The following is a 22,055-nucleotide window of genomic DNA, read 5'->3' on the forward strand; positions in this document are numbered from 1 at the left end:
TGGTGGGAATGCAAGCTGGTGCAGCCACTCTGGAAAACAGCATGGACGTTCCTCAGAATGTTGAAAATAGAACTGCCCTATGACCCAGCAATTGCACTATTGGGTATTTACCCTAAAGATACAAATGTAGTGATCCAAAGGGGCACATGCACCCGAATGTTTATAGCAGCAATGTCCACAATAGCCAAACTATGGAAAGAACCTAGATGTCCATCAACAGATGAATGGATCAAGAAGATGTGGTATATATACACAATGGAATACTATGCAGCCATCAAAAGAAATGAAATCTTGCCATTTGCGACAACATGGATGGAACTAGAGCGAATCATGCTTAGCGAAATAAGTCAAGCAGAGAAAGACAACTATCCTATGATCTCCCTGATATGAGGAAGTGGTGATGCCACATGGAGGCTTAAGTGGGTAGGAGAAGAATAAATGAAACAAGATGGGATTGGGAGGGAGACAAACCATAAGTGACTCTTAATCTCACAAAACAAACTGAGGGTTGCTGGGGGGAGGGGGTTTGGGAGAAGAGGGTGGGATTATGGACATTGGGGAGGGTATGTGCTTTGGTGAGTGCTGTGAAGTGTGTAAACCTGGTGATTCACAGACCTGTACCCCTGGGGATAAAAAGATATGTTTATAAAAAATAAAAATTAAAAAAAAAAAAAGAAAAGCATCCGACAAATTGCAATGAGGGACATTCCACCATATACCTGAGCAGCACGCAAAACTGTCAGGCTGTTGCTATCAAGGAAAGTCCAAGAAGCTCTCACAGCTGAAAGGAGCCTAGAGAGACATGACAAGGACATGCAATGTGGTATCCTGCATGGAATTCTAGGACATAAAGGGACATGGAGTGAAAATTAAGGAAATCTCTTCTGGACTAAATAGTTGTATCTCTCAAATGCTCATGGGATTTGGAGGTGGGGGACTTTGCAGATAATGAGATCATGAGGGTGGAGTCCTCATGAAGGGGATCATTGCCTTCATGAAAAGAGGCCAGACAGGCAGCTCACTCCATCCACCTGGTGAAAATACAAGTTGTTGGCAGTCTGCAACTTCAAAGAGAGATCTCATCACAACCCTGATCTTGGACTTCCAGCCTCCAGGACTATGAGAAATAAGTTTCTGTTGTTTTGAGGCATCCAGTTTATGCTGTTTTGTTATAGTGGCCCAAGCTAAGACAAAATTAAACTATAGATTTTGGTTAATAAAAAAAAAAAAAAAAAAAAGAAAGGCGATTTTAAATGACACAGAAAAAAAAAAAAGGATATCTATTTTCATCCTGATTTATACAAACCAACTATAAAGAATTATGAAAAAATTGGTAAAATATCAATAACTGGATATTTGATCATATTAAGAAATAATTTTCAAATTTGAATGTGTAATAATGGCATTATGATTTTATTTTTTTTAAAGAATTTTTTAGTGATGTATATTGAGTGATGTTTATTGATATATTGTTGAAATGATATATCTTGTATTTGCTTACAAATACAGTTGAGGTGGGTAGGTGAATAAAAACTGAGCAGGTCTGGCTAATCTCTTTCTCTTTTACCTTTTTTCTTGAACATGTTAAGAGGACTAGGGCCTTCTGACGAGGTAGAGATTTCTCTTGACTTCTTGTGGTTTGTGCTAAGCAGACAAGGAAGAGCTGCTCCCTTGCCCCCCTCAACAGCGCCTCACCACCTCCGTGCACAGGGAAAGGACCTAGAGGGTAGCCTGGAGTCTGTCTGCATACCTGATCATCTCTTACTTAAGGGTGAGAAGGCTTTTCTTTTCAATTCCCCTCCCTCCTTTTGTTTTTTTATGTCTCCTGGTTTAAGGCTGGATTTACCATTTAGTTTTTATCAAAACTAAAGGAGAAGGAGGGAAGGAGGAAACATTTCCCAAACTATTACTAAGAATCTTATAACTACTTCTTATTTTGTTGTTAATTGTTGTTTGGGCGATGCCTTGGCAGAGATCCAAGGCTAGACAAAGAGTAAATGGATTATGATACCAAAACCCCACCCTGAACTCTAACAATTTTCATAGTTACAGGCAAAGCAAACATATTTCTTTTGACCTACTATTGCTCTTCTGTGTCAGAGGCCTAACACTGCCTTTTTTGTGGTAACACTTAGTGACAGCCCAGTACTGTTAGGAGACAAAATAACATAGTGACCAAGGCCAGTGTCAGGGGATACGCCAATAGGATATGTGCTAGGAAAGGCATTCTGAAGGCTTGCTTTTTGAGGCCTGTTCACCAAAGTTTCCAAGCTACCGCTGTGCTTGAAGTCACCACTTTTAGAGTCAACTCCTTATGTAAATGCATATCTCTAGGAGCTTCTGATAAACTAGGAATGTGTTAGTTTGGAGAAAGTACACACCACACCATCTCTGTACATCCACAGAGTGCCCATGTACAGATTAGTTTATCACACTAATTAATTTGAAAGTAAGGTCCTTAAGAAAGGAATTACAAAATAATACCTTCTATGGGGGCACCATGAGAAACCTCAAGGAAGCTAGGAAGGTAAGAAAAGTGTAAGGAAGAACCTGTAAAGATGTTGAGGAAGGCATGACCTGGGTAGGGAGAATCCTTGCCAGACAAAGGACGGGCGGTAAAAGCTAAGTCTAGGCCAATAGTATGCATTAGAACTTTCTGCAGTGCTGAAAGTATTCTATATCTGCACTGTTCAGCAGTTATTAGTCATATGTCACTATTGACTATTGAGTGCTTGAAATGTGACTGGTGTGACTGAAGAAATGAATTTTGAATTTTATTTAATTTTACTAATTTGAATTAAAATTTAGATAGCCATAGGTAGATAGCAGCTCCTGTATTGGGTAAGGCATGTCTAGATGAAGGATGGTGGGGTGGGGAAAAATCACAGAAAGCGATGTATGGGAGAACCAGAGACACATTTTGTATGGTATCAGTTTATATTTCTAGGAAATGATCAGTTTACAAATTACAAGTTATCTTATATTTGGCAAATTAACTTGTCTCATGAAATGTCTGTGGAGATTAAATAGACTGACTATGGCAAGTCCTATTGATTAGATTTGCCATGTACTTCATAATCTCATTTTACTTACATGCACATAGCTGAATGAAGAAAAGGAGACCATTGAGAATAATCAGAAAGGGGATTCTTTGCTTAATAGTTAAGAAAGGTTGTAATTGCTTATATAACTAAAAGTTTTATTATAAAATTTTCTTTAAAATTTTGATTGTTTCTCTTGGCTGCTGATGCCTTGATCAAGACATTTATAAGGGTGACAATCACTGAACCCCAACTAGGGTGGAGCCCAGGAGCATTCTTCCCATTGCTCTCACAAGTCCTGGCACACTTTGGGACAAGCAATCAACCCAACAAACAAACTCAGCAATCTCTCTTTTCATGATACTTGAACATATTGGTATAGAGATAGAATTTTCCTTCCTGGTATTACTAACATACTTAATGAAAGCAGTTCTTTGATTTTTTTTTTTTTTTTAATCAAGGCTAAGCTGTTTAGAAAGTATTAACTGGCACCAAAAATTTTGCCTAAATCACTTGGTGGCTGTTGGGGGCCATGAAACCAACATAAGAATGAAAATAATCTCTCCTTAAATAACAAACAAACAAAAACCTTTTATTTATTTTAGAGAGACTGAATGAATGGGAGGAGCAGAAAGAGAGAGAGAGAGAGAGAGAGAGAGAGAGAGAGATTGAGAGAGAGTCAATCTCAAGCTGACTCCATGCTGAGCATGGAGCCTGAGGGGTGCTTCATCCCAGGACCTTGAGATCATGACCTGAGCTGAAACCAAGTTGGATGTTAACTGACTGTGCCACCCAGGCACCCTGAAAATAATCTCTTTAAGACAGCCTAAGCCAGAACAATCTTTTGGTATTGTTCAGGAGATAGGATTCCCTTTGGAATTTTGAAATATCCTCCTAATTAATGTGGTGATATCTAACACATGTGAAACCACTCTTCCTCAGATTTCTGTGTATTTCTGTGTATTTCTGGAGTTCTTATACTCCTGTGGTCACCCATGATTCTGAAATGCTGTTTCCTCTGATTTAATTGGCTTGGATCATGAATCATCTTGCCATCTTGTAGCTGGTATTTCTGTTCTGTTCCATGTCAAACCAAACATGAAATTTATTTATTTATTTATTTATTCCTTCACTCACTTTTCACAGTTTCCTGCCATCACAAAACATGTGCATCAGAATTAAAGACTTTATTTATGTATAAATTATGACCTAGGACTCTCTGAAAATTTCCCTGAGGTCAGTGGAGGTGGAGGATGCTGTCTGGTGACATTTACCAGCTATCTTCATAAACTGTGCCATCACTCTTGTACTACCTTCCTAGATTCACCATGGATTTCTTGAGAAGTTCCATCTATTCTCAAACCCTAAGTCAGGTACTATGTCTAAAAAACAGTTTGATTTTTTTCTACCTCTTCTGACATTTTGTAAGTTCCTACCGGACTTGTTTAAAATTTTATTGAGCTGCTTCTTCAGGATATTTATGTGGTTAGAAGGAACCTAAATTAATCCAAGAGCCCTCCCCTCAAAAAGAGCTGTGTTTGGGGACCTGGGTGGTTCAGTTGACTAAGCATCTGCCTTTAACTCAGGTCATGATCTTAAGGTCCTAAGATGGAGTCCTATATTGGGCTCCCTGCTCAGTGGGAAGTCTGCTCCCCTCCCCCTCTGTTCATTCTCTCTCATAAATAAATAAACAAATAAATCTATCTTTTTTTTTTTTTTAAGATTTTATTTATTTCTTTGACAGAGATAATAAGTATCAGAGAGGCTGGCAGAGAGAGAGAAGGGGAAGCAGGCTTCCCGCTGAGCAGAGAGCCTGATGTGGGGCTCATTCCCAGGACCCTGAGATCATGATCTGAGCTGAGGGCAGAGGCTTTAACCTACTGAGCCACTCGGGTGCCCCATAAATAAGAAAATCTTTTAAAAAATCTTAATTTAACTGAACAAGTAATTAAACATGGTTTTAATGGGGAAAAAGTAGCCTAGAAAATTGTTTTCAGAGTATGTAATTTCTTAGGGAGGACAGGTAGGGTAGGTTATTATGCAATGAGAATATATTTCTCTTGAGATGTACAGTAATGAACTGTGGAAAGGATGTTTGTAATAAGGAGCTTAGTCTAGACTCCAAGGTTTCTAGAAGCAGGAAGAGATTACTAAATAATCTTTAAGATATATTTATTTATGGTAAAATTCACAGATCTTAAGTGTAAAACTGAATAGGTTTTGATGAATGAAGCCATTTGTTTAACTACCACATAAATCAATATGTAAAACATTTCCATCACTTCTGAAAGTCCCCTATGTCTCCTTTCAGATGATCACTACTCTGTAGGCAATCATTGTTCTGAGAAATGGATTGATTTTGTATCATGTAAATAAAATACATGTCTGATTTATGTCTGATTTCTTTCATTCAAAATGTTCTAAAAATTCATCTATGTTGTTGAAGGCATCAATGCTTTGTTCTTTTTAATTGCTGGGTATGTTTTTTTGTCATATATTTCCATTTATCTAACACTTGTATTTTTTTTTTTTGTCAGTGATCTTCAATTTTCTGCATACAGATGCTGCACAAATTTTTAAAGAATTATACATGTTTCATTTTTATTTGTTGAAGCTGTTTTAAGAGGTATTTAAAAAAACTCTAGTGTTCAATTGTTGACTATTACCATTTAGAAATACTTTTATTATTTGAATGTTGAGTTTGTCTCCTGAGATCTTGTTAAATTTATGTATTATGTTTAGAATCCCCACACCACCTTGAAAAAGATTTCTTCAAATTTTCTAGCAATCATTTCATTTCCAAAAAAGAACAATTTTATTTTTCTGTTCTTAATTTTATTTTATTTTTTTTTAAAGATTTTATTTATTTATTTGACAGACAGAGATCACCAGTAGACAGAGAGGCAGGCAGAGCGAGAGAGAGGAGGAAGCAGGCTCCCTGCGGAGCAGAGAGCCCGATGCGGGGCTTGATCCCAGGACCCTGAGATCATGACCTGAGCCGAAGGCAGAGGCTTTAACCCACTGAGCCACCCAGGTGCCCCACTGTTCTTAATTTTATTGTTTAATTTCTCTCCCTCTCCCCTTCTTTTATTTCCTTTCCTTTCCTTTTCTTTCTTCCTCCCTCCTCCCTTCCTTCCTTCCTTCCTTCCTTCCTTCTTCCTTCATTTTTTCTTTCTTTCTTTTTTCCTCTCTTTCTCTTTCCTCTCTTTCTTCCTTCTCTCTTTTCTCTCTCTCTCTTCTTTTCTTCCTTCCCATTGCTTGGGCTGGAACATGTAGTACAGTACCGAATAGGATAAGAGTGGAAGTCTTTGTCTTGTACCTGATCTCAGAGGATAAACCTTCAGTCTTTTCCACTGAGTATGATGTGGGATTTTTTAGATACTTCCTGTCAGATTGAGAAAGTTCTCCTCTATTCCTAGTTTGTTGAGAGTTTTTATCATGAAAGATATTTGAATTTTGTAAAGCTTTTTCTACATTAATTGATGTAATCATGAGGCTTATGTGTGTTTCTATGTATGTGCATTTTAGTATGATGAATTACTTTGATTTTCAAATACTGAATCAACCTTACAGTTTTTAAAAAGATTTATTTACTTTTTTAGAGAGAAAAAGAAAAAGAGTGAGTGAGTGAGGGGAGGGGCAGGGCAAGAATTCTTTTTTTTTTTTTTTTTTAAGATTTTATTTATTCATTTGACGGATAGAGACTACAAGTAGGCAGAGAGAGAGGAGGAAGCAGGCTCTCTGAGGAGCAGAGAGCAGGGCAAGAATTCTTAAACGGACTCCCTGCTAAGCATGGAGCTGATTTGGGGTTCAATCACATGAGATCATGACTTGAGCCAAAACCAAGAGTCAGATGCTTAATTGATTGAGCAATCTAGGCTTCCCCAATGTTACCTTTTTAGAATGAACCCTACTTGGTAGCAGTCTGTTATTCTTTTTATCTATTGCCAGATTTAATTTGCTAATATTTTATTAATAATTTTGTGTTTATGTCCATTAGGTATATTGGTCTGTAATTTTCTTGTACTAACTTTTCCTGGTTTTGGTATGCAGGTAAGGCTGGTCTTGCAGAATCAGTTGGGAAGTATTTTTATTCTCTGGAAGATACTTGTAGAATTGATGTTATTTCTTCTTCAGATCTTTGGTAGAATTCACTAGTGAAATCACCTGGAGATTTACAGACTATGAGTTAAATTTCACTGATACGGAGTCATTCAAATTATGTATTCCAGGACAGGTGAGTTACAGTAGTTTGTGTTTTTTAAGAAATTGGTATATTTCATCTATTTTGTCCAACTTACATGCATGGGGTTTGTAGTATTCTCTTATTGTTGTTTTGGTGTCTGCAGAGTTTATAGTGACAGCCCTTATTTTATCTGTAGTATTGTTATCATGTATCTTTCCTCTTTTTCTTTATTAGCCTGGTTAAAGGTTTATTAATTTTATCATGGTTTTCAAAGAACCAATTTTGGCTTGGTTTATTTTCTGTATTATTTTTCTGTTTATTATTTCATCAATTTCTGCTTTTTATTTTTCCATCCTTTTGCTTCCTTTGGGTATATTTGGGTATTGTTTTTTCTAGTTTAAGGTAAACTTTTAAAATTTTTGATGTGAGAAATTTCTGTTTTCCTAATATGTTTTGAATGTTATCTATCTATATATATATCCCTCTATCCACTTCTTTGACTGCATTCCACAAATTTTAACAAGTTGAATTTTAATTTTCATTCAGTTCATAAATATTTTCCAATTTCCCCTATAAGTCCCTCTTTGATCCATAGATAATTTAGAGTTATATTGTTTAATTACCAGATATTTAAAGGTTTTCTAGTTATCTTCCTGTTATTGAATACCAGTTTAATCTCATGATCAGAGAACATATTTTGTATGGTTTCATTAAGAAAAGCTTTTTCAAGATTTATTTTGACCCAGGATATGGTCTGTCTTGGAATATGTTTCATCTATATTTGAACAGAATGTGTATTCTGTTATTTGGTGGAATTTTTAAAAGCTAATTAGTTCCAATTAGTTAACAGTATTGTTCTGTTCTTCTTTATCTTTGCTAATTTAAGCAATCTATTTGCTCTATTGATTACTGAATGAAAATGTTGACGTCTTCAACTATAATCAGAGACTTTTATTTTAATCTATCAATTTCTGTCTCATGTACTTTAAGGTTCTATTGTTAGATAATATACATTTAGGATTATTATGTCTTCTTGGTGAAGATTCTTTAATCATAGGTAATGTTTCACTTTATCCCTGGTAACTTTTCTTTGCTCTAGGCTTTCTTTTTTTCTGATATCAGTAGCCAGTCCTACCTTAAAAAATATTAGTATCTGTATGTTGCATCTTTTCTATTCTTTTATGTTTAATTTACCTTTTATTATATTAGAAGTGGGATTATTGTAGCATATAATCATGGGTGGTTTTGTTTTGTTTTCATGGTATATTCTGAAATCTATTTTTGACTTGGTATATTTAAAGCATTTACTTTTAAGGTAACTATATGTTTGGAATTATATATATATGTTTTAAACAGATAGGTTGGGGCACCTGGGTAGCTTAGTCAGTTAGCATCTGACTTAGTCAGTTAGCATCATGACTTGGCTCAGGTCATGATCTTGGGGTTGTGAGATTGAGCCCTGTCTTGGACTCCCCACTCAGTGAAGGAATTTCTGTATTTCTACTTTTCTGTCTTCTTTTGTAATATTTGAATATTTTTTTTGGCATTCCCTTTTAACTATTGAGTTTTCAGCTATACCTCTGTGTGTGTGTATGTGTGTGTATATTTTAATGGTTGTTCTAGGGATTAGAATATATTTACTCTTAACTTTTCACAGTCCACTTAGAATAATATTTTATCACCTCACATGGAATGTAAACATTTTGCTACTCAGTGGATTCCTTACTGTTGAAATTTTCATATGTATTGTATCAACATACATTGAGACCCCATGGGACAATGTTACCATTTTTGCTTTCATCCATCATGAATATTTAAAGAGCATGGCAGAAAAAGTCTCATATTTATCCAGATAGTTACCATTTCTGTTGACTTTCTTTTACTTCCATACTTTCAAGTTTCCTTTGAGATCATTTCCCTTCTTTCTTCAGATCTTTCATTAGCATTTCTTCTATTTAAGTCTGCCGTTGACAAGTTTCTTTAGTTTTTAGTCATCTGATAATGTTTTGTTTTCGTCTTCATTTCTGAAGGACATTTTCACTGGTTGTAGAATTCTGAGTTGACAGTTCTTTTATTTCAACACATTATGTCCTTTAGGCATGATGGTTTCTCATGAGAGATCTGTGGGCCTTTAAATTGTTGTCCCCCTCCACGTAATACACTGTTTTCCTCTAGCTGCTTTCAAGAAACCATTTTTAGATTTTAGATGTTTGATGATCATATGTCTGAGCATAAATTTTATTTAGTGTATCCTGTTCTGGGATTCACTGAGTTTGAATTATAAGTTTATGTCTTCTTTCAAATTTAGGAAGTTTTTAATCATTATTTACTCAAGTATTTTTCTTTGCATCTTATTCTTTTCCCTCTCCTCTTGGAATTTAAATGGCATGAATGTTAGATCCCTTATTTTCCTCCATAGGCCCTGAAACTCTATTTATAATTTTAAATATTTTTTCACTTTTTGTTCAGGTATGGGTAATTTCTATTGATCTACAAGTTTATTAAGATTTTTCTCTAACATCTCCATTTTGTTATTGAACTCATCAAGTGAAAGTTTTATTTGGTTATTATATATTTTAGTTCTGAAGTTTCCATTTTTTTTACATATTCTGTTTCTATGCTATTATTTTCCATCTTTCTGTTTGTTTCCTAAATGCTTACCTTTATTTCTGATACATGGTTGCCATAGCTGCTTTATAGGTGTTATCTGATAGTTTCAACATCCATGTCATCTGGGGGTTAGCATTTGCCAATTACCTGTTCCTTTTCAAGATATTGAGATTTTCCTAGCATTTTGTATGTCACCAAATTATTTTGGAACATATTCTATTACATGGCTCGGTATTATTTAAAGCATATGGTTTTGTTTTGTTTTGTTTTCCCTTTAGCAGGCCATCAGCCTGTTTTGGTTCAGATCCTACTTGCCTTCTATAGACTATGGCTTAATGTCAGGTTAGTTTTCAAAGCCTGCATAGTGTTTTTCAGAGCCATCCTGTGTGAGTACCACCAGTGGCCATTCTGGGATCTAGTTTATGATCTACTTTATAGTTCAGTTCTCAAAACATTTTGTATACTATTTGGAGTTAGAGCCATGCATTCACAGCCTTAAAGTAGCCTAAAATTTCACACACAACATTATGGAATCATTTTCTCTTGCTCCATCTTATCCTTAAAGTCCATGACCCTTTCTGGTTCCTAGTATCCATGCTTCTCCCCTATTCCTTTGGCAGGAAAGCTAGGGCTTTACTGTCCCCACTTTGTTGCACATTTCTTACAACTGCCTCTCCTCTGCCTCTGGGATTAAGCAGTGACTGGAAAGAGAGGGGAAAAGCAGGATTCTTTGCACATTCTTGGCTCCATTAAGGATCAGGCCATCTGGCTAAAGAGGATTCCCTTCCTCTGTCCAGACATTTCTGCCATTACCACTATCACCACCACTGTGGGACTGGCTGGGTGTTGTGGTGATTTACACACCTAGTAATTTAATTGCCTGATAGAAAAACAAATCAATGTGCTTCAGAGGAAGATAATAGAGTCCAGAGTCTCTATAATATATCATTCACTATGTCTAGTATGTAATAACATAGCAGGCAATTAAATTACTGGATGATAAACTGAAATTTGATTTCAAGTTTGTCAGGTAGAAAATTAGTTTTCAGTTTGTTTGGGTGAGATGTCAGTTTGTCCTGTGTATAACAGCCTACACAGATTTGTGGAATGTATATATGCAATCATTGGGATGCTTAAAAATATTTGAAAAGAATATCCTATAGAAGATTAAAAAATCATATTATATAAATGCCATGAGTGACTTTGATTACTGTTATTTGGAGCAGAGAGAAGACCCCTGAAGTATAGAGTCTTTGTAATGTTCTTAATAAAAAGGCAGAAAAATCAGTTTTCCCCCAAAGCACAAAGCAACCATCTCCAAAATTAGTAATCTAATTATTTAATTTCAGAGCATTCTCAGAATGCTCAATGTGATACCTGAATTGCAGCAGGTATTTCCACAAGTGAACTTCCTTTAGAGTCATGAAGTTGATAATGTTACTCCCTTAATCGGTTCAAGTTCTGGGTAGAGGTAATAAGTCCATATTTAACAGTTATCAGGGCCAACTGCAGATCAAAGATTCCCTAAAAAAATAGAATTCAGCAGGAGGAAAGAAATGTTTAATTTTCAAACATCTTTTAAATTAGAATGTATATTTGTCAGTTAAATGAACTACGAGCACTTTGTGGTGAATCCTACAGCAATTTTTAAAACTATTTCTTATTGTAGTCATTTTCAAACATTAGTGCCTAATGTTCACACTTTTCAGGATGTAGTAATGAACACTTCTGGATGAAAATCTTAGAGCCTTAAGGGTTTATGACTGAGAAACAATTTTAAAAACTCTCAAAATAGTGATTTTAATTTTGTTTTAAAGGTAAATTAATTGCTCTTTATTAAATGAGTTTAAGATCATTCACTTCTTTTTCATCTGATTTCCATGGTATTCTTGATTTTAATTAAACTGGGTCATTAGATCCAAACATTTCTAACAAATTTACTTTTCCTCATAGAATAGATGAACATTTCTTCTCAAATGATAATATTACTTAGATTTACAACTATGTATGGAAAATTTGGTTACAGATTCTATTGCCAGAATATTTACTGGTCATTAGATTTTTGAAAAAAAAAAAACAGTTTATTACTGTTTTTTATATCTCAGGGACCTCATCACTTAAGTTCAATTTTAAATCTTTCATATAACACAAAGTTAACTGATTGGAAGCTTATGCTGTCTAAAATTCAGATTTTTAGAAACTCTCTTACAGTTAATAAATATTATGATGAGAGGCTATGGCAAGCTAGCTTTGATCTTTAACTTATAAGCAACAATTGTGAGGATTCCTGCTGTGCTCCGGATGAAGTTTCCATTGCTTTTTTCCTGGTAGGAAAGGCAAGTTGATGATCTATATATAATTCTACGGTAATGCTCATTGTCCTTGAAGTCTTGGGTTCTGATAAAGTTTTGATTTTCTTGAAGTATCACTAGGTCAGTTTGTTCATTTCCTAAGTGCTGTTTAAGGGAATAATTAAAAACTTCTTAGTCATTTGACAAATTAATCAGTTACTTTCAGTTGGAGATACAGTTATGATGAAAATAATTCTGTGTGATGAGATGCAGAGTGACTGGGTGGCCCCAACTGACAGTCATTGTTGAAGACCTCTGAGAGGGGACATTAGAACTCAAATGTGAGTAACAAAGTGAGGTGGTATGTCAAAGAAAGAACTGGAGGAAGAGCATGGCAAGAACATGGCAACAGAAAACAGAAAGGCCCTGAGATAAGAAGAGGCTTCATGTGCTTGAAGAATAACAAGGAGACCAGTTGAAATGGTATGAGCAAAGGTGGGAGGAGTTTCAGATGAGTTTGGAGAGGTAGACAGGGCCAGATCATGCTTAGCCTTGCAGGACTTCTTTATTTATCAACATGGAAAAATGCCCAAGGTATGGTTGAGTAAAAGATTTTGTTTCAAACATCCTTAGTAGAAAGATCCCATTCATATAAAACTGTATATTTGTTTACAATTATGTCTATAGGCAAAGAGATACTTTGAGATATATGCTCAGCAAAATGTTAACACTGGAATCTCTGGGTGCTGCCCCTCAGGTGATATTCACCCTCCTTTTAATATTTTTTTGTATTGCTTCAGTTGCTTACAAAAACCCAGCAGGAACATGTCAAATATATATTCATGAAAAATGGGATTATGGACATTGGGGAGGGTATGTGCTTTGGTGAGTGCTGTGAAGTGTGTTAACCTGGTGATTCACAGACCTGTACCCCTGGGGATAAAAATATATGTTTATAAAAAATAAAAAATTAATAAAGACTAAAAAAAATATACTATGGTCCTTTTTGATTCAGATTTAAAGTTAAAACAACATTGACATTATTGTGGCTTAGAAACTCATGCAAAGTAGAAAGAAGAGATTTATAAAAAAGATTTTATTGAATTTCATTAACAAATGTAGTGATAAAATGACCTATACATTTTGGGGGTTTTCACTGATTATGGAAGATAGAAAAAAAAACTCAAAAAATCTAGAATGCACAGAATACAAATAATTAGTAAAAACTCCCTATTTATGTACTGTTAAAAATAAGACAGTGGGCCCAAAATGGAGTCATTTATACTAAGCTAAGCCCCGTATCACCAAACCTAGGACTTCATTATAGTCTTGACCTCTCCCAGAAATGGAATCTTAAACCAGTTAGTCAGAAACCATCTGGTCAGCACAAGTGAGATAATCTGCCTGATAGACCCTTGCCACCCTATAAAGGAAAGTGACCTTGCCACAACCAATCCTTTTTTTTTTTGCAAGTGTCACTTCCTTATTCCCACTCCCTTCTGTATATGAAAGTCTTCAATTTGTACAGCTTCTCAGAGCTCTTTTCTATGTGCTAGATGGAATGCTGTCCATTTCATTAATGGTTGAATAAAAGTCAATAAGATCTTTAAAATGTCCTCAGTTAAATTTTGCTTTCCTCACCACACCAAAATAGTTGTCCACATAAACCCTGTAAAGTGCAAAATGAATGGTAAAACATTGAACATTAAAATAATAACTAAGGAAGGCAGTGGAAAAGTAAAAAGGATAATTAATATTCAGGCTACTCATAAATTCAATTACCCATTCTTTTTTTTTTTTGACATTTATTTTTTTATTTTTTATTTATTTTTTTTTTACTTTAATATAATTTTTTATTTTTTAAAAACATATATTTTTATCCCCAGGGGTACAGGTCTGTGAATCACCAGGTTTACACACTTCACAGCACTCACCAAAACACATACCCTCCCCAATGTCCATAATACCACCCCCTTCTCCCAAACCCCCTCCCCCCAGCAACCCTCAGTTTGTTTTGTGAGATTAAGAGTCACTTATGGTTTGCCTCCCTCCCGATCTCCCTGATATGAGGAAGTGGTGATGCAACATGGGGGCTTAAGTGGGTACGAGAACAATTACCCATTCTTTTAATATATATTTTTTTATAAAGATTTTTATTTATTTATTTGACAGAGAGATCACAAGGCACGCAGAGAGAGAGAGAGAGAGAGAAGGAAGCAGGCTCCCTGCTGAGCAGAGAGCCCGATGCGGGGCTCGATCCCAGGACCCTGAGATCATGACCTGAGCCGAAGGCAGCGGCTTAACCCACTGAGCCACCCAGGCGCCCCTTAATACATATTTTTAATATAATTTATACTAAGTAAACAAGGGTTGTGTGCAAGAAGTCTAGTTGGATTTAATTTTCATAGGTGTAAGAATAAAGTGTGATCACAAAGGCAAGCTGCCTATTCAGAAGACAGGGCACAGAGATGACTGCCTTTATCATAGCATGGTCAGATTCAGCCAGAGTTTCACTATTCTACCAAAAAATAAATGGAAAATCCTCCTTGGATCTATAGTTCCTATTAATTTTTTTTTATTGTTTTCTTCATTGTTACTTCTTTTCACTTCTCCACATTTATCTTTTGTTCTCATTGTCATGTTTCTGTGGTATCCATGGAATTCTGGTACAGAGGATTCACTTGAACCAGTTTTGGATTTGGCATGTAACCAGTTCCATGGAAAACCACTAGGATATTGTTGTTATTCCAATGTTGGCCTACTTCCATAATCTGATGGAAATTTAATTTTTCCTGCCTATAAAAAGGTAGCTTGGATTTCATTCCATATACAGAGAATAGACTTTTCTGTCTCTATTCAATTAAGCAAATGCTTGTCTTTTGGCAAGGAAAGAAGAAAAGCATTAATCATTTCCAGTTCATCCATATCAGGATGTTTGTTCTGGAAAGACAAAGAATCAATTCTTGTAATTCTTATTATGACCTCCAGGTATTTTCTTTCACTGTGGATGATTCTAGAAAATCTCAGAAGAGGTTATTTGTAGATACATTCTGCTTAGAAGAATAGCACATAGCCAATAGCGTAAGAATGCGTTGGCAACGGTTGTAGATAACCTGCCATTTGCATTGGTCTATCATGACTAAAGGTTTCTAATTGTCATAACCATGTTTGATGGTGGTTTTTGAGGCTTCTGACTGCTTTTGTCCTCCTTTCCAGTCTCCAAAACTACCACATTGTTGTCAGGGTTGGATCTTTTTTCTGTCCATATTGAAATTCATCCTCCATTCCTCGACCTTAGCTCTGTTCCTCCATCTTATAGGACTGCAGCTCTTTGCTTACCTAGGTTTCACAGGTTTAGATTTGACTCTCAATTCTTGCCTCAGTAGCTGTTAGAGTTGGCTTGGCAACCATAACTAACCTAGTTCTCCTTAGACTCTTTCAGCAATAGCACAAGTAGAGCTGAGGTTGGCACCCAGACTACAATGGGGAGATCCAGGTAGAGGCTGGAGCAGACTATGTGTGGAAGAGGTGAAACTGTAGAAAAACAGAATGAAAAAGCAGGAAAACCCATAAGTCAGTCTCTCTCTCTCTCTCTCTCTATATATATATATATATAAAATCATAATTTTGTCTTCAATAGAAGACAAAGGCCATTCTTGTGAAGAGGTGGACTGGTTACTAGTGACTTTCTGTAAATATACATACTGTCTACCTTAGCATCAAGATAAGACAGAATTTTCCCACCAAATGCCATATGTGTTAGCTGAGTATGCCTTTTTCCTAACCAGTTCTGACCACTAGTTAAGAATCTTTAAAGAAATAACACGGAGGACATGGGGAGATGGAGAGGAGAAGGGAGTTTGGGGAAATTGGAGGGGGACATGAACTATGAAAGACTATGGACTCTGTAAGACAACCTGAGAGTTTTGAAGGGCTGGGGGATAGGAAGTTTGATAAGCCTGGTGGTGGGTATTATGGAGGGTATGTATGGCATGGAGCACTGGGTGTGGTGCATAAACAATGAATTCTGGTACACTGAAAAGAAATTACAAAAATAAAAAATTATATAAAAAAAGGATCTTTAAAGGGACTGCAGTATTTGAAATTACTTATTAGCATTTCTGATTTGCAGATTCTGTTTTCAGGAGATTAACTCACTTTTTAATTAAACTAGTTAGCTTCTTGTTTGGCTTCATTATGTTCTGGAACTTCATTATGTTCTGGAACGAGGCATAATACTTGTTCAGACCAATTAAAAAAAATAATGTTTCACTTGTATTTTCTAGTATGTTCATGTCTCTGTGTATGAGTGTACCTGGGCTTATTTTCAGATCATAGTCATCAATATATTTTTGGAACACTAGTTCTACAAGATGACTTCTGAACATGCTGATCTTACGAAATTTCCCTTCTTGAAGATCTGTAATACCTATTATCATATTGAAGACTCTAGAAAGTCCCAAAGTAAAGAGATATTTGAACTTTATGTGGCCCAGAATTTCTCCAATGTCATTTGACCATAAAGTCCTTTTTTCAGGTAATGATTAATAATATCTCAGTTCTGTAAAAATGTTGGGGAAATACTGAATTAGATGATTTTTTCTGAAGGATTTGGATGTCTATAATGGCTTAATGCACAGAGATATAAAGAGGAATGTGAAAATGTAGGCTGATAACAGTTTCAAAGTTTTTGCTGTCTTTTTAAGTTTGGCTGTAAGTCCATTTTAAGTCCATTCCATTTTTCAAAGCCTTGATCTGCTGAGGTACTTTTAGGCCATCAGAATATAAAAGTCTTTCTATGCAAGTAACAAATAACAAAGAGGCTTTCTAAGGTTTTTTGTTGTTGTTGTTTTTTAACTTACATGGGAATGTGCCTTTTCCTGAAGTAAGTTACCTATCCAGTTCTATCAGGCAGATCAATAAAGTTACTTCTACCATGTCATACATGGTGAAGTTGGGACCAAAAATATACAGTTTTGTTTCTAGAAACATATGCTCATTTCAGGGAAAAAATAGAAATAAAAAATGTTTCTCAGGTATCTAAGGATTCCAGTCTTTGGTGGTATTTGCAAAAGACAAAAAGAAGCATTTTATATGACAAATACTTTTGGTTCCTTAAATGACTCAGTGAATAGAAATTTGGGGCTATTTTGATTAAAGCTAAAATAAAAAAGTTGTAACTTTGATCTTTGCCTCATGGTGGAAAAAAGAGTAGAGGAGGGACAGGATTATTTATTAACTTCTGTAAAAGACACTATGGTTCAAACCTAAATTTAAATTAGGGCCACAAATGATATATAATTAAGTGCTTACCTCTAGTATTACCAGGATATATTGACAGGAAATTTATTAACCCAAAGACCATATCTGATCCCCTTTACCCTCTTTTTCCCCTTCTTCTTCTTCTTTTTTTTTTTTTAACATAACTGATTTAAAACAAAACAAAACAAAACAAAACAAAAACACAAGAAGCAACAAACACACACTGAAGAACTGGTCTGGGATGAAACTGAACTCTTTATTAAGGGCATTATATAAATAATTCTAGTTTGTTTGAAGTTAAAACCCCAGATATCTTCTCCAGGTTATGCTGTAAATGTATAGCTTTCTGACTCACTTAACAGAGAACATAACAGCAGTGATTTGGCATAGTCTGGATTAAATCAAATGGCACAGACTGATGATCTAGATAATACAAATACCCTCCCCCGCCTTATTTGTCATTTCAGGCAAACATCTTGTTTGGAGATCAGCTATATAAGAATAACTGTTACCTTAAAATAATTTTCTTTTAGAACTTTTAGTGTAGAAATGTTTTAGCATACAGAAGTGTAGGACATAGTATAATGAGCTCCTATATATTAATCAGCCAAACAATTGTCAACAGTTTGCTAATGTTGGGATTTTCTTTCCATTCCTCCTTTTTGCTCTTGGGTATTTCAAAGCAAATCTCAGAAATAATGTCATTTTGTGGCATGTATCTCTGACAAGGCTTTTATATTTCATAACAAGCATACCATTACTCAATCTGACAAATTAAAAAGCAATTCCTTCATTTCATCTAATACTGAGTCCAAATAAATATTCTTTATTATCCTCCTGATTTTTACCCTGATCTAGTGTTAGATTATCTCTGGGCTGCCCATGACTCATTTCTGTGAAGGAATGACTGGTCAAGAAAGGGGACAATGAAAACCATCTTTGCCCTTTTTTCTGTCCAAAGCAACAACTTAAATCCCTCATTTTCAAGTTTCCCTAATTCTGAATTTTGCTGCCACTGCTTAGGGCAGTGTTTCAATAGCCAAGAAGTGAGAGCAAAGCCAAACTCTTTTGGGAATAAGCCAGAGATGAAATTCTAGAGTACATTCTGCCTAGAGTCTCCTTCCCAAACCCTTTGGGAGGCACATGAGCAGGAAGTAGACTTAGCTATTGGTTAAGAAGCTGGATTTCCTTGTACAGAATGAAGTGTTTTCTTTTCATTAATATGATATGTCTGTTTATATTATTAAGCATTCTACGGTAACCTTAGCTGTAGTGGGTCACTAGTTCCTGCCTTCAGTAAATCCTTAGTGCCAATTGTGTGTAAAGCATTGTGCTAGTCAATAAAATACAGATGTCAAACAAAAATCACTGTAGAGAAAATAAAGTGAAGTGAAAATTCAGAAGTGAATGATTTTTTTTTTTGCTTGGATTGTTGACCAACAAAAAGAGTATTTGACTTGAACCTTAAACGACTTCTAGAATTTGAATAATTGGACAGGAAATTTGGGGTGGAAGAAAGAGAGCAGGCAAAGGGACACAGGTAGGGAAACTGAAACATGTTTAATAATGAAATCAATGTGATGAATACGACACTCTTCAGGCCAAACATCATGAAATATTATGACTAGTTGTGCAGCTAGGTGCAGATATTATGTAATCTCCCAGCAAGCAGAGATTCCAGTAACTACTATCAGCCACTGCTGCCAGGAACTAATAATTAGGCAGTGTGTTCAGAATGTTAAGACAGTGATTGTTAATATGTGCCCGACCAAGAGAACTGATACATGATAGAGGCCTCTGGTACAATGTAATATAATAATTAATCTTACTAGATAATATTTTACCTCCTAATCCAACCTACTGGTTGAGTCAATAGGCAAACACTCCTACTGCTCATTTGAGCCAAACTTGGCCACTTCAGGAGGTTTGAGAAGTTGAGGCTTCAAGTGACGCTTCTTTTGCTGTGGGGCTGGCTCTTTCTTAGATCTTTCAGGTGGCAACCTCGTATGATTTTATTTTTTCTTTCTTTTTAAAGACAAAATGTTAAAAACCATGTCATTAACATAGTTAACACATCACAATCTTCTTGACCCCAGCCCCAACTTGCAATCACCATTAGTTATGAGTTAATGAATAGACCCAAATGATGGTAACAAATGCTGATTTGGGTTTGATTTTCTGCATTTAGCGCTGAACTAAAATGTCCTGGATCAAACAATGACTTCATATCACATTGTCCAATGTCCTAGCCCAAGCCATTCACTTTATGGGGTCTGAGAAAAAGCCTTTTGTTTTATTCTTCAGCATCAGCTAAAAAGGTATTGTCAGGTAACATCATATGTTTATCATGTACAAAACACAGTGTCAGGGCTATCATTCTTATCATGATTTACTGTCATAACATTACCTGATTTAATCTTCGTAACAACTCTGTGTGGAGGCTAATACAATTATTTCCATTTCAGAGGTGAGAGAACTGGGGCTTTAAGATGAGTACTAATATATACTAGGTCACATAGCTAATAAGTGGTAGAGCTGGATTTTGAGCCCTACTAGTCTATTACAGCCATCCATCCATAGCCGCTGAGCGGAGATGGAGGCCTGTGCGTTGTAGCCCATTGTTTCCCTCTGTCTCTTAAATTTTCTCCGATGTCTTCCTGCTTCTTCACTTGTAATTTCTTATCCCAAGTTTTCTATCTTCTTGTTCCTTGTATATGATTAAATTTTTAAATTTTATTTTATTTTGTCAGTGTTCCAAGATTCATTGTTTATGCACCACACCCAGTGTTCCATGCAATACATGCACTCCCCGATACCCACCACCAGGCTCACCTAAACCCCCAACCCCTCCCCTCCAAAACATCAGTTTGTTTCTCAGAGTCCATAGTCTCTCACAGTTCGTCTCCCCCTCCAATTTCCCCCAGTTCACTTATCCTTTCCTTCTCCTAATGTCCTCCGTGTTATTCCTTATGCTCCACAAGTAAGTGAAACCATATGATAATTGACTCTCTCTCCTTGACTTATTTCACTCAGCATAATCTACTCTAGTCCTGTCCATGTTGATGTAAGAGTTGGGTATTCATCTTTTCTGATGGAGGCATAATACTCCATTGTATATATGGACTGTATCTTCTTTAACCATTCGTCTATTGAAGGGCATCTTGGCTCTTTCCACTGTTTGGTGACTGTGGCCATTGCTGCTATGAACATTGGGGTATCGGTGGTCCTTCTTTTCACTACATCTGTATCTTTGGGGTAAATACCAGGCAATACAATTGCAGAGTCATAGGGCAGTTCTATTTTTAATTTCTTAAGGAATCTCCAAAGTGGCTGCACCAACTTGCATTCCCACTAACAGTGTAAGAGGGTTCCCCTTTCTCCACATCCTCTCCAACACTTGTTTACTGTCTTTTTGATTTTGGCCATTCTAATTGGAATAGGTAGTATCTCAATGTGGTTTTGATTTGAATCTCCCTGATTGCTAATGATGATGAACATTTTTTCATGTGCCTGTTAGCCATTTGTATGTCTTCTTTGGAGAAGTGTCTGTTCATGTCTCCTGCCCATTTTTTGGTGTGATTATCTGTTTTGTGTGTATTGAGTTTGAGGAGCTCTTTATAGATCCTGGAAATCAGCTTTTTGTTTGTAGTGTCATTTGCGAACATCTTCTCACATTCTGTGGGTTGCCTCTGTGTTTTGTTAACTGTTTCTTTTGCTGTGCAGAAGTTTTTGATTTTGATGAAGTCCCAAGAATCCATTTTCGCTTTTGTTTCCTTTGCCTTTGGAGACACATCTTGAAAGAAGTTGCTGTGGCTGATATCGAAGAGATTACTGCCTATGTACTCCTCTAGGATTTTGATAGATTCCTACCTCACATTGAGGTCTTTTATAATTTTTAAAATTTATATATTAACTTAGTTCCTCTTTCACTCATTAATTTTACCTGTAGGGTGTCAGCCTTACCTGCTAGGAAATTTGAAGGGGAGCAAATAAGTGAATGAATGAATGAATATAGTACAATATATAGATGCTGGATTAGGGTTGCTCTGAGGGCACAAAGAAGGGGAAAAAAAATCAAAATTTGAGGCCCGGGAGATGCCATTTAAGTATGTCTTGAAGGAAGAAGAATTGGATAGGTGAGGAAGTAGGAAGAGCTTTCCTGGCAGGCACACTAGCATTTTTATAGTCATTGAGTTGGAGCAAGAGTTAGACATTAGACACAGTTGAGCTCTCCTGGTCACAGGGGAAGGCTGAAGGGAATGCAGAGTGTTTCCCAAGAGAGTTGAGAGATGAGTTTAGAGAGAAAGGTAGGGGCCAGACCATAAAGCACTTGTGTGCTAAGTTAGAGTTTGAATGTTTGAAAGTTAAAGGAAATCATGGAAAAGTTTTAAGCAGGGGGAAATGCATAATTTTGTATTTTAAAAATAGCATTCTGGCTGGAATCTTCATATAGCGAAGTGACCATTTCTAGGCCCAGAAATGGAGGATCTAAGTTTGCACAAGGATTGTATGTTACCTGTTTTGGGGGACTTCATATCCCTTCATCACCCTGGGATCATCCCTCGCAGAAGAGCTTGGTCTTCCATCCTGCTTCCTGATGTCAGCAGTCCTGCTCAGCTGGGTGCAAGGCAACTTTTGTAAAATGGTCCTTAAAGTTGGGGTTTA

General features: G+C 36.1%; 1 protein-coding gene across 2 annotated transcripts in view; it reads left to right on the top strand.

Moving 5' to 3' along the window:
* ZPLD1 (zona pellucida like domain containing 1) overlaps positions 1-22,055 on the top strand; it is a 392,412-nt gene that overhangs the window by 83,944 nt on the left and 286,413 nt on the right. The window contains exon 1 of one of the 2 annotated variants that reach the window (XM_082696332.1): positions 1,720-1,771. The exons of the other annotated variant lie outside the window; for it this stretch is intronic. The gene's annotated coding sequence lies outside the window, so the exon portion shown is untranslated. Of the gene's footprint in view, positions 1-1,719; positions 1,772-22,055 lie in introns of those variants that run through there. 2 annotated transcript variants of the gene reach the window in all.

Source organism: Mustela nivalis, assembly GCF_964662115.1.
Source record: "Mustela nivalis genome assembly, chromosome: 1".
NCBI lineage: Eukaryota > Metazoa > Chordata > Mammalia > Carnivora > Mustelidae > Mustela > Mustela nivalis.